This window comes from Macrobrachium rosenbergii, chromosome 49 (genome assembly GCF_040412425.1).
Source record: "Macrobrachium rosenbergii isolate ZJJX-2024 chromosome 49, ASM4041242v1, whole genome shotgun sequence".
Lineage (NCBI taxonomy): Eukaryota > Metazoa > Arthropoda > Malacostraca > Decapoda > Palaemonidae > Macrobrachium > Macrobrachium rosenbergii.
In genome coordinates this window covers 8,247,905-8,267,261 of record NC_089789.1, presented here as the reverse complement: position 1 = coordinate 8,267,261, position 19,357 = coordinate 8,247,905, and the positions used below count along the sequence as shown (strand labels likewise).

The 19,357-nt window shown below is 37.3% G+C and overlaps 1 protein-coding gene across 1 annotated transcript in view; it reads left to right on the top strand.

Annotated features, from left to right (window-relative positions):
* The first annotated feature begins 283 nt into the window (after nucleotides 1-283).
* The window catches only part of LOC136832064 (catenin alpha-like), a 41,508-nt gene continuing 22,434 nt past the window's right edge, over nucleotides 284-19,357 (top strand). The window contains 1 exon segment of the mRNA XM_067092619.1: nucleotides 284-426. The gene's annotated coding sequence lies outside the window, so the exon portion shown is untranslated.

The following is a 19,357-nucleotide window of genomic DNA, read 5'->3' as shown; positions in this document are numbered from 1 at the left end:
ATGCTGTGCATAATAACTGTGCACATATTTGTGTGCCTGTGCACAACGTTCATCCATAAAAAGGAATCTTCTTGGGTACATGCAAAATCTTGCAATACCAACTGCTGGATGCTGCGCATAAAACAAGTGGGAAAATAATTTATTCATCTTATATTTAAACGAGTGTTAGTTACAGAAATAAACCGTATAAATAACCCTTTTAATAAAGATGGTCCCTGCAATATCATGAAACTTCCTGTTCAAAGTAACGAGGTTATAATCTTATGATTAAACATTTTATCTTATCATGAGAATATTACTGATAACAGCTTGTATGAAACCATTCTTATATGTCCATGTATAAGTACCTGCAGTTATCCAAATAACATTTCCCGTGCCAGGATTGTGCCACGTTTATTCTGCCTCAACGGTTGCTTCACTCGAAAGGTAGGCTAAATTTGCTAGATTACTTGGTTCACTAAGTATTTTAGCCTGGCTACACAGTACAGTAGGTCAATGTCAACAAATCCCTCAATATCACCTATTTAAAAGATTCATATTTGAATTTCATTATTGTGATCGCCTTCCCAACATGTCAATCTCATTTCATAAGTTGTTTCGTCGTTATAAGCCAAATAAAAAATTCAACGAAGAATCACGCATTACTCGCCATACAACCCATGACTTAAATAAATGAATTTTCAAAGGAATGAGAGCAACGTATGTCTGGTAGTCAAGACTGGGTTTTAAAAAGACTACTGTCTCACTACTCGTCCTAGGTTTTAAATGCCATATCCAAATTTCAATCGTAGAATGTTAACTCATCATTCCATAATTCAAATTAAGCCCCTTTTCTAAGCTTAATTTCAATATTCAATAAATCAAACTATGCCATTCTTCCGAGTTGAGTTTGTGAGTAGGCCATATCCACTGATAAATTCTAACTTATCTATTCCAAGAAAATTCATTACCCTCCAATGACCATAGATATTAATTGTGTGGCTTGTTGACTGTCGTGTGGAGATGGGCACACTTGAACACTACATCCTCCGAACCCTCTAAAAGGAAGAGGCACTTAGTCAGAAAAAAAAGTAATAATAGCTGTTCGAACCAAAACTTCCATCAGGTTAAACTGGCTATCATGTTTGCTTCTAGCCATCCTTCTTAAGGGGGAAAAGGTGAAGAACGAACTACGAACAGTATATAGGCATATGTGAGCATACATATATAATATACATATATACAAGCAGTGAGTTAGAGGGCACCTGGTAGTCTATCGGGTGTGGGGAGCCGCAACCAACGTGGAGGGCATGGAACATATAACCTTATCTCAAACGGCTTATTAAGAACCGGAAGATTAACAACTTCCGGAACCATTGCCTTTAAAGGTATAAGGTGATGCCTCTCTCTCTCTCTCTCTCTCTCTCTCTCTCTCTCTCTCTCTCTCTCTCTCTCTCTCTCTCTCTCCGTGTTCTTTGTAACCCTGGTTCGACAACCAATTTACTGAGTAGGTCAGCATAGGCACGATAATTTTTTTTTTTTTTTTTTTATGAAGCTTGCCAAACTCCAGTCCTTGCCCATGATCCAGATGTAAGAAAGCAATTATTTCTTTATTAGTCCAATTAACTTCCGTCCATTGAAATATTTGACTTTTACTCAAATTTGTTATTAATGATAACATGTCAACACTTTATGAGTAATGAGTGAAGCGATGAAGATAATGTAGAACTATAGTGCAAAAAGCTTGTTAATACGTATTGTCGTTACAGTCACATTACATAAACTTATAAATACAATTTAATAACACTCACCATCAGCTGGGGAAAGCGACGGCCGTCCTTCTCAGGACAGACTATCAGCCCTACATATGTCTGACAAACAACTCATAATCCACGAAAAATAATAAGTCTGTTGTTGGATAACGGCACTGTAACAACGTTCTTGATAATTCCCGTACAGGCTAACTTTTTGCTAATATAATCCCTGCCCTTTCCAGCCGTCTACGGTTACTCATGATTAATCTTGTTGGACGCTATCCACACACTTTAATGACAAGGAAGAACTGGTAATTCTTGGAAATCATAAATTGTTACGGACAAACATATGTGGCCCGGTGGATCTTCCAGGTGATGGCAGAAAGGACCTTCAAAAATGAACAAGGATGGTGTTGATGCTTGTTGAAGCCTTTTGGCTTATGACGGAAACGCTTTTAGCGAATTTCGCGTAGCCTGCTGAACATTGCCAGTAAAGAAAGACGAGCAACTAACAACAAATCTGAGTCTATAATATTTAATCACGAAATGGAGAGCACTCAGTGAGAAACCAACTCTGCACCCGTAAAAGGGTCTGGCGTAGTAGACCTATTCTTGCTACAACCTCTAAAAGGTTATTAGGCCCCAATGATCATGTACCTAATCGTCACCACATCTGATATTTAATTTATAATCACTTTTAAAGCAAATTTTCGAATTCTCGTTGCGTTCTTTAGGTTTTGAGGCAGGAATTATAATAGTTTCCAAGAAAATTTAATTCATTTATATTTTCAAGCCTTATCATTTAGTTGGTTGGCAAAATGTTCGATTTGCAATTGATTAATTTTAAAAAATGGTTAGCGTTTTTCTTAGCACTGAAATGGTAAAAATTCAACGAACTCTTTCAGGCTCTCCACCTGTTTATTCCAGTTTTTTCTTGAATGCGATTGGTCTATTCTCTTAATTTTTGCCTCGGTTGAATATTTCACATACAAATGGAACAATTTCAGTACTTGCAGTTTGATACATAGGCCTTGCTGTTATCTAGGATAAGCATTGACAACCAGCTAACAATTCGTTACACACACGCCTTATAGGCCTAGGTCTCAAGTTTTCTGTTTTGTTATATGAACTGCCTCTTTTACATTACACGCTTTCACTATTGTTTCATTTTAATTAAAATAAATAAATATCCAAGTTATGTTTTGTTATTCATCCTTATCTTAAAACATATCCACATCTCTCGTCGCGCGCACGCGATAACCCGTTCGCCAATTAACCTACATCCACCCACCACAAAAGTTCAGCCTCTACTGCCAATCCCCACAGTCCATACCCAAGGGCCCAGCCCCAGTCCCTAGCAGTGCTGTTCGTTTTCTGTTTCAAAAATTCCGCCGTTTTCTTCCCGAGGTAATCAAGGCCGGTATTGAAAACTAAATAGTATACTTGGAGTAATGATAAATCAAGGTTTTTAGTATTTTTTAATCTTTTTTTTTTAGACTAATCTTAGTAGTTTAGTGCGAATCAGAATCCTTAATTGTAGCCTATTGGTTTCTTTGTTGTTCAGTAAATTGATCATATTCAGATGAACTAATAACCAAGTAATAGTATAATTATGGCTTCAGCTTCATCGTCGTCAGAAGAATTTTACATTAGTACATGTTCTTGGGAATCATTTCACAGCAGGATAAATTATCTTGTCATTTAATGCATGACTGATATGGGTTCTATTTTAAAAATGTGGATGCATGACAATGTAAATAATTTTTAATACATATTGCAGTTTAGATTGGATTATTAACATACAATATGGTATACGAAATTTTATTTAAAGAAATTTGTTCTACATTGCATGTAGAATGTAGGCCTACTATGAGCCATTTGATGCTGGCTACATATTATATATATATATATATATATATATATATATATATATATATATATATATATATATATATATATATATATATATATATATATATATATATATATATATATATATATATATATATATATATATATATATATATATATATATATATATATATATATATATATATATATATATATATATATATATATATATTTATATATATATATATATATATATATATATATATATATATATATACAATCAGTAAGCTACAAACGTCCTTTAATATCCAATTTGCTCTACCTCGGAAATAATATATTTTCATATATGTTACCGAAGGGGAATTTTTAGTTGATAATAAGTTCTGCCGTCCCGTGGGCTCGAACAGCGTTAAGGACAAGAACTCAGGACTACAGTGGACGCATTAACCCACACGGCCAGCAAGTGAGGTATAAGTGGATATCGGCTCCCATATACAAATCCCCCATCGAACTCAGGTGTTTGTATTTAGAGACGATATCCACCCACCTCTGCCATGTTAACCGTGTAGTGCGTTTGTCGCACGCAGCCATGTTATGACTTTTTATCACATCACCGTGATTCATATACAATCAGTAAGCTACAAACGTCCTTTAATTTTAGTTGATAATAAGTTTGTCGTCCCATGGGCTCGAACCAGCGAAGGACAAGAACTCAGGACTACAGTGGACGCGTTAACCCACACGGCCAGCAAGTGAGGTATAGGTGGATGTCGGCTCCCATATACAAATCCCCCGTCGAACTCAGGTGTTTGTATTTAGAGACGATATCCACCCACCTCTGCCATGTTAACCGTGTAGTGCGTTTGTCGCACGCAGCCATATTATGACTTTTTATCACATCACATTGATTCATATACAATCAGTAAGCTACAAACGTCCTTTAATATCCAATTCGCTCTAGCTTGGAAATAATATATTTTCATATATGTTACCAAAGGGGAATTTTTTAGTTGATAATAAGTTCGTCGTCCCGTGGGCTCGAACCAGCGAAGGACAAGAACTCAGGACTACAGTGGACGCATTAACCCACACGGCCAGCAAGTGAGGTATAAGTGGATGTCGGCTCCCATATACAAATCCCCCGTCGAACTCAGGTGTTTGTATTTAGAGACAATATCCACCCACCTCTGCCATGTTAACTGTGTAGTGCGGTTGTCGCATGCAGCCATATTATGACTTTTTATCACATCACCGTGATTCATATACAATCAGTAAGCTACAAACGTCCTTTAATATCCAATTCGCTCTACCTCAGAAATAATATATTATCATATATGTTACCAAAGGGGAATTTTTTAGTTGATAATAAGTTCGTCGTCCCGTGGGCTCGAACCAGCGAAGGACAAGAACTCAGGACTATAGTGGACGCATTAACCCACACGGCCAGCAAGTGAGGTATAAGTGGATATCGGATCCCATGTACAAATCCCCGTCGAAGTCAGGTGTTTGTATTTAGAGACGATATCCACCCACTTCACCATGTTAACCGTGTAGTGCGTTTGCTCATAAAACCATATTATGACTTTTTATCACATCACCGTGATTCATATACAATCAGTAAGCTACAAACGTCCTTTAATATTCAATTCACTCTACCTCGGAAATAATATATTTTTATATATGTTACGAAGGGGAATTTTAGTTGATAATAAGTTTGTCGTCCCGTGGGCTCGAACCAGCGAAGGACAAGAACTCAGGACTACAGTGGACGATTAACCCACACGGGCAGCAAGTGAGGTATAAGTGGATATTGGCTCCCATATACAAATCCCCGTCGAACTCAGGTGTTTGTATTTAGAGACGATATCCACCCACCTCTGCCATGTTAACCGTGTCCGTAGTGCGTTTGTTGCATGCAGCCATATTATGACTTTTATCACATCACCGTGATTCATATACAATCAGTAAGCTACAAACGTCCTTTAATATCCAATTTGTTACCATTTGGGAATAATATATTTTCATATATGTTACCTTCAGTAACATATATGAAAATATATTATTTCCGAGTTCGACGGGGATTTGTATATGGGAGCCAATATCCACTTATACCTCACTTGCTGGCCGTGTGGGTTAATGCATCCACTGTAGTCCTGAGTTCTTGTCCTTCGCTGGTTCGAGCCCATGGGACGACGAACTTATTATCAACTAAAATTAAAGGACGTTTGTAGTTTACTGATTGTATATGAATCACGGTGATGTGATAAAAAGTCATAATATGGCTGCATGCGACAAACGCACTACACGGTTAATATGGCAGAGGTGGGTGGATGTTGTCTCTAAATACAAACACCTGAGTTCGACGGGGATTTGTATATGGGAGCCGATATCCACTTATACCTCACTTGCTGGCCGTGGGTTAATGCATCCACTGTAGTCCTGAGTTCTTGTCCTTCGCTGGTTCGAGCCCACGGGACGACGAACTTATTATCAACTAAAAATTCTTCTTTGGTAACATATATATGAAAATATATTATTTCCGAGGTAGAGCGAATTGATATTAAAGGATGTTTGTAGCTTACTGATTGTATATGAATCACGGTGATGTGATAAAAAGTCATAATATGGCTGCGCGTATGACAAACGCACTACACGGTTAAATATGGTAGAGGTGGGTGGATATCGTCTCTAAACACAAACACCTGAGTTCAACGGGGGATTTGTATATGGAGCCGATATCCACTTATACCTCACTTGCTGGCTGTGTGGGTTAATGCGCCCACTTTAGTCCTGAGTTCTTGTCCTTCACTGGTTCGAGCCCATGGGACGACGAACTTATTATCAACTAAAAATTCCCTTCGGTAATATATATGAAAATATATTATTTCCGAGGTAGAGCGAATTGATATTAAAGGATATTATATGAATCAATGTGACGTTTAAAAAGTCATATATATATATTGTATATATATATATATAATATGATATATATATAAATATATATATATATATATATATATATATATATATATATATATATATATATATATATATATATATATATATATATATATATATATATATATATATATATATATGTGTGTATGTGGGTATATATACATATCTTATATATAAAAGTGAATGTTTGTATGTTTGCATACTTGTAGTTTTGTGCTCTTTAGACATCCGAACCGCTTGACCAATCTAGACAAAATTTGGCAAGTGGCTATCATTTAACCCAACTTATAAAATAGGGTCGGTTTCAAACCCGTACTTCTTTCCCTTCCCTTTCCCCCTTCCCTTTGTAATTTATGTGACAACAGCTTGACCGATCTAGACAAAATTTGACAGATGGCCATCATTTAACCCAACTTAGATAACAGGGTAGGTTTCAAACCCGCACCCCTTTCCCCTTCTCTCTTCCCCTTTCCCTTTGTAACTTATGTGATAAATAAACTGTACAGGTTTATCATATCTCATTTCATGTACTCTATGCCATAGAAATATATTATTGAAAATGCTTGACTTTCCTGTGATTAATAATTCTGTATCAAGGTTTGTGTTTTGGGTTTAGTGGGGGGTGTATTTAGGTTTAGTGGATGTGTGTGCTTAGGTTTAGTGGAGGGTAAATGGGACAGTCACCACAGTAATGTCTAGATAAAATAGACAGTCAGCACGGTAATACCTGGATAAAAGGGACAGTCAGCACAGTAATACCTAGATAAAAGGGACAGTCAGCATGGTAATACCTGGATAAAAGGGACAGTCAGCACAGTAATACCTAGATAAAAGGGACAGTCAGCACAGTAATACCTGGATAAAAGGGACAGTCAGCATGGTAATACCTGGATAAAAGGGACAGTCAGCACAGTAATACCTGGATCAAAAGGTCAGGCAGCACAGTTATGCATGGATAAATGGGACAGTCACCACGGTAATGTTTTGATAAAAGGGACATTCACCGCAGTAACATCTGCATAAATGGGAAGGTCACCACAGTAATAACTGGATAAATGGGACAGTCACTACAGTAATATCTGGATAAAAGGGACAGTCAGTACAGTAATATCTGGATAAATGGGACAGTCACTACAGTAATATCTGGATAAAAGGGACAGTCAGTACAGTAATATCTGGATAAATGGGACAGTCAGTACAGTAATACATGGATAAATGAGACAGTCACTACAGTAATATCTGGATAAATGAGACAGCCAGAACAGTAATGTTGGATAAATGGGACAGTCAGAACAGTAATACCTGGATAAAGGGACAGTCACAAGGAGGTGCAGGAAAATATTTGGAGTAAATCAGAGACAGCCAGATATAAATATAAATATAAATATATATATAATAGGGATATATATATATATATATATGTGTGTGTGTGTGTGTGTGAAAATATTTGGGTGTACTGTATGAGTACACACACACACAGTACATATATATATATATATATATATAATGTATGTGTGTATATACATACATACATACATAAATATATACACACACACGTGCACACACACTCACACAAATATATATATATATATATATATACATATATATATATATATATATATATATATATATATATATATATATATATATATATATATATATATATATATATATATATATATATATATATATATATATATATATATATATATATATATAAATATAAGAAGGCCCATAAAACACTATTTGAACGTTGCAACCATATATTTCGAGCACTTCCTTCTGTGCTCCTGTTCACTGCCAAAAGAAAGATCCTGGAATCTGCTATCATCAATCAAACCAACAATATGAACTTGTCAGGAGGACATTGGAAAGCGGATGAAATCGACGGGTTAATCCTTAAACCTCTTCTCAAACAGGTGCTCCAGGAAACACGACCACCAGACGGATCGCAAAACAGGAGTTAATGAGGCCAAAAATCACCAGGGAATTGTTTATTTTTCCCTCCTTCTTGGGAACGGTCACCTGCATACCATCGGAGACTTAATGCCACACCTACATATGCTTTGTATATATACTCCTGTAACATTTCATCTGTCCATATTTTACCAGTGTACAGGAGCACAGAAGGAAGTGCTCGAAATATATGGTTGCAACGTTCAAATAGTGTTTTATGGGCCTTCTTATATTCATATTACACTGTGGTATTACAGTAAAAGACATTCATATATATATATATATATATATATATATATATATATATATATATATATATATATATATATATATATATATATAAACCAAACGAGAACGACAAAAATTATTCTTCTCAAGACCAGAACACATCAAAATACCTGAAGCTCTCAAATCTACATTTCAGATAGAGTTAGAAAACCGCTACGAGATTCTTGAAAATTTAGAAGACCAAAACAATAATGAAAATGACCTTGAAAGCTTGAATAATAACATCATTATCCCATTGAAAGAAGTAGCAAAGAAGTTCCAGGACAGAAAGCTCTCCGAAACCAGCAAATTCTCTGAAGAGACAAAGAACATCATGAAAAAACGTAGAAATCTCAAGCCCCCATCAACAGTGTGGGAGAAAATTGAAGCAGCAGAACCAAACAAAACTATACAGAAAAAGCAACGACAAGACCTTCGCAATAGAACAACAGAAATAATTGACAATGTCATTAAACAGGGCAGAGGGTTTAAAACAGCAAAAAGAAAACTTGGCTAAGGGAAGCTGCAATTCACTGGGGTGCTAGAAGAAGACGGATCCCTAACAACCAACCGTGATGGAATAGTTAAGCCAAGGTCTAAAGAATATTCTTTAGACCTTGAGTTAAGCGAGCAAGAGAGTACTGCCAAAAGCTTTACTCCTCAGAAAGACCCCGTTACCATCTTTGCGTAAGAGAAAATCGACACCTATCTCATGGCTTTCCAGAGATCACAGCATGCGAGGTGCGACTTGTTATCAAGCAAATGAAGAAGGGGAAAGCACCGGGACCAGATAACATCACATTGGACCCAATAACAGATGCTGATGAGCCAATCCAAGTCAGACTGGCGCGACTATTCAATGAATGCCTGAAGAAGAGCAAAACGCCAGAAGAGTGGAATAAAACCATCCTCATTCTACTCTACAAAGAGGGCGACCCCAGGGACATGAACAACCAACGACCAATCAGCCTTCTTAATGTTATTTATAAGATCTTCACCAGAGTTATCACTAATCGAATTGCAGGTAAGCTTGATGAAAATCAGCAAAGGGAACAAGCAGGCTTTAGAAAAGGCTACTCCACAATTGACCATCTACAAACAGTAAACCAGATCATTGAGAAAATAAACGAATATAAAATCCCACTAGTAGTAGCACTTGTAGATTACACCAAAGTATTTGACTCGGTCGAAACTGAGGAGGTCATGTCAGTTCTGGAAGAACAGGGAGTTTTGACTCAATTTACATCAATGTCCTTCGTCACATCTATGACCATGCAACATCATTTATTCGCCTCCACAAGGACTCAGAACCATTCCAACTCAAGAGAGGAGTCAGACAAGGTGACACTAGCTCACCCAAACTGTTTAGTGCCTGTCTGGAGAGAGCTTTCCGACAACTCAACTGGCAAGAAAAAGGAATAAGAATAGATGGAGAAGACCTAAGTCACCTCAGATTTGCTGATGACATCATTATCGTTGCCCCAACCAAAGAAGAGCTTCAACAAATGCTCACCGAGCTAAATGAAGCAAGCAAATCAGTAGGCCTCCACATGAACTTCCGTAAGACCAAAGTCATGAACAATAAATACACTGAAAATGCAGATGATATACTTGACATTGAAAATCAACAAATTGAGGAAGTGGACCACTACATGTACCCTGGACAACGAATCTCTCTACATGACGCCACCAAAGAGAGCGAAATAAAAAGAAGAATAACCCTTGGTTGGCAGGTATTTGGAAGAGCCAGTACAGTGTTAAAAAATAAGAAGATTCCTATCCTCTTAAAAAGGAAAGTCTATGATCAGTGTATCCTCCCCACTGTGGGGCCGAAACTTGGAATCTAACAAAAAAGATTTCCCTTAAATTACAAACAATGCATAGGGCACATGAGAGAATTATGCTAGATCTAACTTGGAAGGATAGAAAAACAGCTAAATGGATACGTCAAAAAACTAAAGTAAAGGATATCCTTGAAATCATCAGTAAGTTCAAGTGGAAATGGGCGGGGCACATTGCCAGGATGACAGACAACAGATAGACATCACGAACAACCTTCTGGACGCCCCGAGGATAAACAAGAAACCGAGAAAGACAAAAAACCCGCTGGCGAGATGACTTAGACCAACATAAACAACAGTGGCGCAGAGCAACGGAGGATAGAAATCTGTGGAGGAACCTGGGGAAGGCCTACATCCAACAAAGGACTTTTGAAGGCTGAAATGATGATACACCTTATTCACAAATGGATGACAATATTGTATCTGTTCAAAGTAAAGCCAGGATGCCAGCACGCAAATGCTTAGTGATGATTAGTGCACTCTCAACCGATTCTGGTTATACCTGAAATTACAAGATTTTTAAAGCTTGTTTAATATTTTAAAGTTTATCATATCAAAGGAAGAAAGTCCATTTCTGTATGATTAGACCTAGTACTAGTTTTAGGATAGAGCCTAACTGTATTCAAAAGCTATATATATACACATTATTTTTCACTTTCATGTTTGCTAAATGTCATTATCAATTATGTATAATTGCAACGATGCAAAGTTTAATTATTATTTTTCTTCAATAATCACCAATAGACTAATGCAATACTCAACCTAAATGGTGAGTCAGTACATAACTGGTATGCAATTATTTTTATATTCTAAATAAGATTTTGCAATACCTAGAAATAAATAGATTTCCTCAACTTGAACATATCAAGGTATATTCGTTTCGAGTTACGATTAGACCTAGTGCAGCTATAGTCTGACTACGACGACCTGAGAATCATGAGATTCGAACAAGGCCATATTAATTAATGTACACCATAACCTCCTCACTTTACCCATGTGTATTTTCAAAGGAGCCCTTTCAAGAAATCTTATCGTATTCTCACTCTCGCCTTCCTACTTCTCTGCAGTTTTTCGTCGTGGCAGCTGCAATCACTAGTAAACATCGGCTCTAATGGCCTGTTTGAATCTCTCTCATCCCATCGTAGACCGATTATAGCTTTAGGATAGAGCCTAAATGTATTCCAAAGATACGATACACATTTCATCCAAGCTAAATTCCATTACTAATATTGTGTTCGTACAAAAGGAAAAATGCTCGATATGATTACGTTGTCAATCGATAACGAATGACTTCCCTCAGAACCGAAATGAACCGAGAAGTTTAACTGATATCTCACTAGAATTCACACAAGCGCTACACGATTTGAAACTCAATATCTTATTCACAAAGTACCTGTTCAAATTTGAGATATCACTTAAATTTATTCCATTATTAATGATGTTTCATAAAGGCTTTTTAATGAATGGCTTAACTAAATAAAAGTACGATTGCCTATAGATGTAGGATATCTGGGAAATCGGCCACAGACAACAGAGTTTCTGCCACGTCAAATTTTCCGCCACTTTCTCCAGGCAGTCAGGGAGTGATGGCCCAATTCCAAATGTAATTCTTTATCAGTAAACCATTCATAAATGCAGAAACGGTTCAAAAACTCGAATACAAAATTTTGGTTTAAAAATTTCATTCTACAAGTGCTGTTTTCCTTTCTTACCATGTGATATACATGGCGGAAAAAATTTCCGTCATCTTCGAAGTGTGACGTCATCATCCGTTTCTCGGACGAATTTCCGCCAAAATCCAGCGCTGATCCCCAGCCTGGCCCTGGATTGGTTACTAAACTTACTTGGGTATTATCCCGGAAACAAGTGTTCGAATGTAATGTTCAAATGCTGTCTTATTAAAACTCTCTGAAACTTAATGGTACCAAGTGAATTCAGTTTTACCAATTTAACCGTTACGTTTTCAAAGCTATAATTGATATATCATTCGTGCTTCGAACACTTTCAGTATAGACAGAGCTTTTTTGAAGGTTTAAGTGATTTTAAGTTGTCATCGAACAATATTATAATATTATATGGACACCATATGGGATATATAGACAGAGCTTTTATAGAGAAATATTTACGAGCTTATATATATATATATATATATATATATATATATATATATATATATATATATATATATATATATATATATATATATATATATATATATATATATATATATATATATATATATATATATTATATATAGATATATATGATCATGTATTATTCACGTAATTTTTAATCTCTGCAAACCAAGATTATAATGCCACTTGAAGCCAAAATAATCAAAGACAGATATAGCCAAAGGTTGCCAGTTAGGGTTATTAATAACAAAGAATATTTGAGATGAATTTGATTTTTAAACGCAACTGTTCTTATATATCGAGATTTAATGATATAAATATATTTTACTGGAATAACGGGGTTATAACAATATAATATAGGCTTAATCTGTAAACACATATATGGGGATGAAGGAGAAACAAAGAAATGCGAAATACAGAAAAAGATAAAAGAATGGGCGAAGTTTTGAACAAAAATACTTTACCTTAGGATATATATATATGCTTCTTCATATAATAGGATAATAGACAAAGAAAAGGAGAAGAGGCCCGTCGGACATGTGGTCTCTAATGCTCCAGTCTCTCTCCCGTTCCCTGACCGGCCTGGGTCAAAACAGGCCTACAGTCATGTACGCCTGTTTCGCCACGAGAGACAGGTAAAAGGAAAAAAAGGATTGACCACCTATTTTTAAGGCTGATATGGTAGGGTGGAAGGCCTAACTTACCTATCCGTTCTGCTTAAAGGTTTGAACTTGCGTGGGATGGCAATTTCCTGTCTTGATCAGGCTGATACTACTATCTAAATGTCCGAGGGCGAACAGCGTAAATATTTATAAAAATATATATATATATATATATATATATATATATATATATATATATATATATATATATATATATATATATATACTGTATATATATATATATATATATATATATATATATATATATATATATATATATATATATATATATATATATATATATATATATATATATATATATATATATATATATATATATATAGGTAAGATATGTTGTTGATTGTATGGTGCTGCTTATGCAATTTCAGCGAACACTGTTGTCTTGCAGGTTGCATTCTGCAGCATTCACTGTGTAGCCGTCATGGCAATTGGTCTCAATTAATAACCGTCTTGCAGATGAAGCCCAGTATGTCATTACCATCCTACATGGCACAGTGATCAGGACTGACCTACGACACAATGAGCAGATTTGCAAGGCCATCACCTGGGGTTACTCCAAGAACACCTAGGGCGGCCCAACCCAGGCGCGGCACTCCTGAAGGACTTGGAACCGGCTTCAGAGCAATAACAGTGGCAATTGAAAGAGCCATACTGTCCAACGTGGGGAACACAACGTCCAGACGAACATATGGCAAACCTATTTCTCCCAAGAAATGCAAGTACGTCACGACTACAGGCGTCTTCAGAAAATGGAGGATTGGCTGAAGTTCAGCGGGATACCTTGGGGCGAGGCAGTGTGGAACATCAGATTTAAACTGTGAAGAAAAGTTAAGAATGGCCATTGATGCCCAGTTTTCCAGAGACCGATGGGCATCTCTCAGTGTAAGAGATGCATTCAAGGCTATTTTGAATATTACTACGAAGACTGTGAACAAGGCCATCTTATGGGGTAGGTTCTTTAGTAGAAAGCAAGGTGCAGACGAATCAGCAAAGGAATACATTCACCTGTGTCAGCAAGCTGCAATGGACTGTGGGTTCGTTTGTCCTACTTGTGAAGAAGATTTGAGTGAATATATATTACTAAATAAATTAGTGCGTGGCCTATGCAGCGACAGGTTGAAACAAGACATTCTACAGAACTTTCAAAAATATGATAAAATTTGCAAGCTTATGGTGAAGTGTCAATCATTCGAGGAGACAGAGTGTGAGTGTGTGGTAGGCTTGCCCTCATCCCATGGGTGAGGAGAGCAAATGATGATACAGAGGCAAATGAGCCTATGCCAGCTCTACTGCTCGATAGCGTGGCAGCATTTAAAACCACATACAAGAAACAGAAAGATGAAGCTTTCAGGGGAAGTGTAAGGCCCAAGCTAAGGTGTTATTTTTGTGGTCTCGTGCACATTAAAGGCAGACAGAATTGCCAGCAGTTAATGTTGAGTGTCATAATTGTGGGAAAATTGGTCACTTTGCCAGCTGCTGCAAAGGTTATGTCGACAGAGAAAATGTTAAATCAAATCGTGTACGGCAAAGGGGTGCCAGATACTATGATAGGGCATGTTGGAATATGTGACAGCGCTACTAGTAAATGTCCGAGCCGGGTGCAACCTGCCCTACCTGAGGTGGCAGAAGGCCAGGAACGGATGCTTTATGTTGGAGCTGCATCATGTAAGCAGCCATTGTTAAAAGTTCATGTGTTATGTAGTAATGGGAATAAATGCAGTGCATTGGAGGTTGTTGCAGACACCAGAGCAGAAGTGTGTATTGCTGGGGCATGGCAGGCTAAAGGCCTCGGTGTTGATGTAAACAAGTTATGTAAGTCAGGTGTACGATTGCAGCATGCAACAGGGGGATTGATGAAGGTGCTTGGGAGTTGTCAGGCCATTATCCAGTGTGGGGACAAGTCAGCAGACGAAAATATATGTTTTGTTGAGGGCACACAGAAATTGTTCTCATCACTAAGTGCATGTAAGGCATTAGGGATGGTTGATCCAAAGTTTCCTGATTATGTGGTTAATAATGTTCATCAGACTGAGTGCTCCAAACGAGTAGTGGAGAGTAAGCCACCTCAGAAAATACCATATCCCCCCTATCTAGATAATGTGTCATTACTTAAGCAATGGTTGTTAGAATGCTTTTCTGGCACTACCTTTAATATAAATAGGAGGCCTTTCCCAGTAATGAATGGTAAACCTCATATTCATTTGTTGCCCAATGCTATACTGCATGCTTGTCACACACCCATCACTGTCCCTAAATATTGGGAAGATGAAGTTAAAAGACAAATTGATGATGTCTTAGCAGGTATTTTGCAACTGGTGCCTACAGGAGAGGTGACAGATTGGTGTTCCCACATGGTGGTAGTTGGTAAGAAGAATGGCACCCCCGGGAGGACAGTAGGCTTCCAGAAATAAAATGCCTCTTGTAAGGGGGAAACACATCATACTTTTGTCCCATTCGATATGGTATCGAGTGTACCTGTTCACACATTTAAGACGACAGTGGATGCCCACTGGGGGTTCCATCAAGTGGTGTTGGATGAGGAGAGCCAAAAGCTCATGACTGTTATAACACCTTGGGGGAGGTACCAATACTGTCGCACCCCATGGGGCACTGCACTACCCCTGATGCATACACTAACTGGTTTGATGATATTATTGCAGATATACCAAAGAAATTTAAATGTGTAGATGACATACTATTGCACGATTCTTATGTTGAGGAGGCTTTTTGGCACACTTATGATTTACTTTTGGCTTGCGAACAGAATGGGGTAACATTAAATCCTGATCCTAATAAGTTCCAATTTTGTCAAAGAAATGTTGATTTTTATGGCTATAATCTCGGTTGGGGTATGTATGTGCCATCAGAGGATAAACTTGCTGCTGTAAAGAAATTTCCTATGCCTGAGCACCCTAGTATATCGGACATTCATTCGTGGTTTGAACTGGTAAATCAGTTGGCACCATTTGTAGCTACAGCGCCAATCATGGCACCTTTTCGAGAATTGTTGAAAAAGGGAACGAGTAAAAAGGTATACTGGGATGATAATTTGAGGGCAAATTTTGAGCAAGCAAAGAAAGAACTATGTAATTTGGTATGAGAGGGATTGGCTTATTATGACAAATCCCGCCCAACTGTAGTGTTAACGGATTGGAGTAAGGAAGGAATGGGTTTTGTAATTTTACATCAATATTGTTTTTGTGTATCTCAAGATGTACCCTTTTGTTGTAAGGGTGGCTGGAAATTAGCATTTTGTGGCAGTAGGCATCTCTCTAATGAGGAAATGAATTATGCTCCTACTGAGGGTGGGGCAGCGGCTGTTGTCTGGTGCTTGAAAAAGGCATACCTCTTTTTGCTGGGGTGCCCAAATTTATTGCTTGTGACAGATCACCGTCCTTTAGTTAAACTATTTGGTGATCGTGAGTTAAAGCACATTGACAATCCAAGACTTTTCCGTCTGAAAGAGAAAACACTGCAATTCAGATTTACAATGAAATATATTGCTGGCAAGAAAATTACAGCTGCCGACACTTGATCTCGATACCCGAGTCTTAAGGCTACCCCAGACAACATAGATATCGTAGATGCTGAAGATGTGGACATTAGGGTGCCTACCATAGTGATGGCTTCATTGCAAGGCATAGAGAATGACGTTATTGTTCTTGACAGTCCGGTTGTCGAGAGATGTGCAAGTGAGGACGCAGATTACCAGCTATTGCTGAAAAGAGTTCGAGAAGATGACTGGCCTAGAAGTAGAAATTTAGTAGAGTCTGCATTGAAACCAATTTTTCAGACATGAGAGAGACTTGGCCACATCGGATTGGTAACATATTCGTTTGATGAAGGACATATTCATCTGGTGGTGCTGAGTGACTTAAGAAGTAAAGTGGCAAGCAGTCTGCACTCAGGCCACCAAGTGTAGATTCAATGTTACATAGGGCACGGCAGTCTGTGTATTGGCCTAGGATGGAAGGGGACATCAAATTTCAAAGGGCTAAATGTGAGACATGCAATGTACACACACCCTCCCAACAACAAGAACCTTTTTGCCCACCCGGCCACCAGAATATCCTTTTCAAAAGACTGTGGCTGACTTTTTTCAATTAGAAAGCAGTTCTTATTTAGCTTATGCTGACAGGTTGGCTGGAGGTGTCGCACTTTGCCAGTGTCATGACATTTTCGAAACTTATCCCTGTGATGAGAATGTTTGCCAGTGGGACACTCCAGAGGAAATATCTACGGATGGAGGTACAAACCTAGAGAGCGTTGAGATGACAGATATTTACAGAAGATGGGGTATGAAATTTTGTATCTCATCAACGCATTACCCTCAATCAAACGGACGAGCGGAAGCAGCTGTTCACTCTGCCAAGTGTATAATCAGGGATAACATAAAAGGAGATGGCAGTCTTGATGTAGATGCAGCAGCCAGAGCTCTCATGCAGTACAGGAACACACCTCTTAGAGACGTTGACAAATTGCCAGCACAGTTAGCCTTAGGGAGGCAACTACAGGATTCTGTCCCCATGACAAAGGAATACTATCTGCTGGATATCCATTGGATGATGACATTAAGAGAAAGAGAGAAAGCAATGGCCAAAAGCATGGAAAGAGACAAACAGTTGTATGACCTAAAGACTAAGCAGCTACTTTATTTACAGGTAGGAAATAAAGTTCTTATACAGGACGCAGTAAGCAAAAGGTGGGGATCGATCAGGGGTTGTGATGGAAAAATATCCATACAAGCAATACCTTATTAAGGTAGATGGCAGCGGTAGAATGACTAAAAGGAATCGCCATCACCTGAAGTACATACCAACACCATGTCAGCATGCCACCCCTAACCTTAATGTGGGGCACATTCCTGACGGTCCTGATACCTGCTGCCCGGTATCTCCTGCCCAGGCTTAGCTCATGCAACTTCAGGCGTCCAGTATGGATGAATGATTATGAGAACTATACCCCTTAATAATGGGACATGTACACATATACCTCATGACAAAATTGTATATTATGTCATTATCATTTTTTTCTTTTTTCTTAGCCAACGCACATATTCTATGTTTAGTTTATGGAATCTTTTGTTTTATGGTAGTGCTTGACTTTTGGGGGGAATGTAAGATATGTTGTTGATTGTATGGCGCTGCTTATGCAATTGCTCACTGAAGCACGAGTATCAGCAGTGCAATACCGATGTGCCCACCAGGCACCAGCTTTTCGGCACAACACTGATTACTGTCTTGCAGATTTCATTCTGCAGCATTCACTGTGTAGCCGTTGTAGCGATTGGTCTCAGTTTATAAACCATCTTGCAGATGAAGCCCCATATATCATTACCATCCTACAATATATATACAGTATATTTATATATATATATATATATATATATATATATATATATATATATATATATATATATATATATATATATATATATATATATATATATATATATATATATATATACTGTATATATATATATTATATATATATGAAATTTTTTATCACACCGTGATTTATATACAATCATGAAGTTACAATGTCGCTAATATCAAATTCACATTTACTCGAGAGTATCTCCGATGGAGACTTATCACAAAGGGAATTTATATAGTGATAAATGAATATACCACCGGGGACGCTTAACCCTTGACATGGACCCACTGGAGTCGCTGAATGGGTCCATGTCAAGGGTTCGCGTCCGGTGTTACTTATTCATTTATCACTTATATAAATTCCCTTCAGTGATAATTCTCCATCGGAGATACTGAGGTAACGTGAATTTGATATTAAGCGACATTTGTATATTCATGATTATATATATATATATATATATATATATATATATATATATATATATATATATATATATATATATATATATATATATACATATATATATATATATATATATATATATATATATATATATA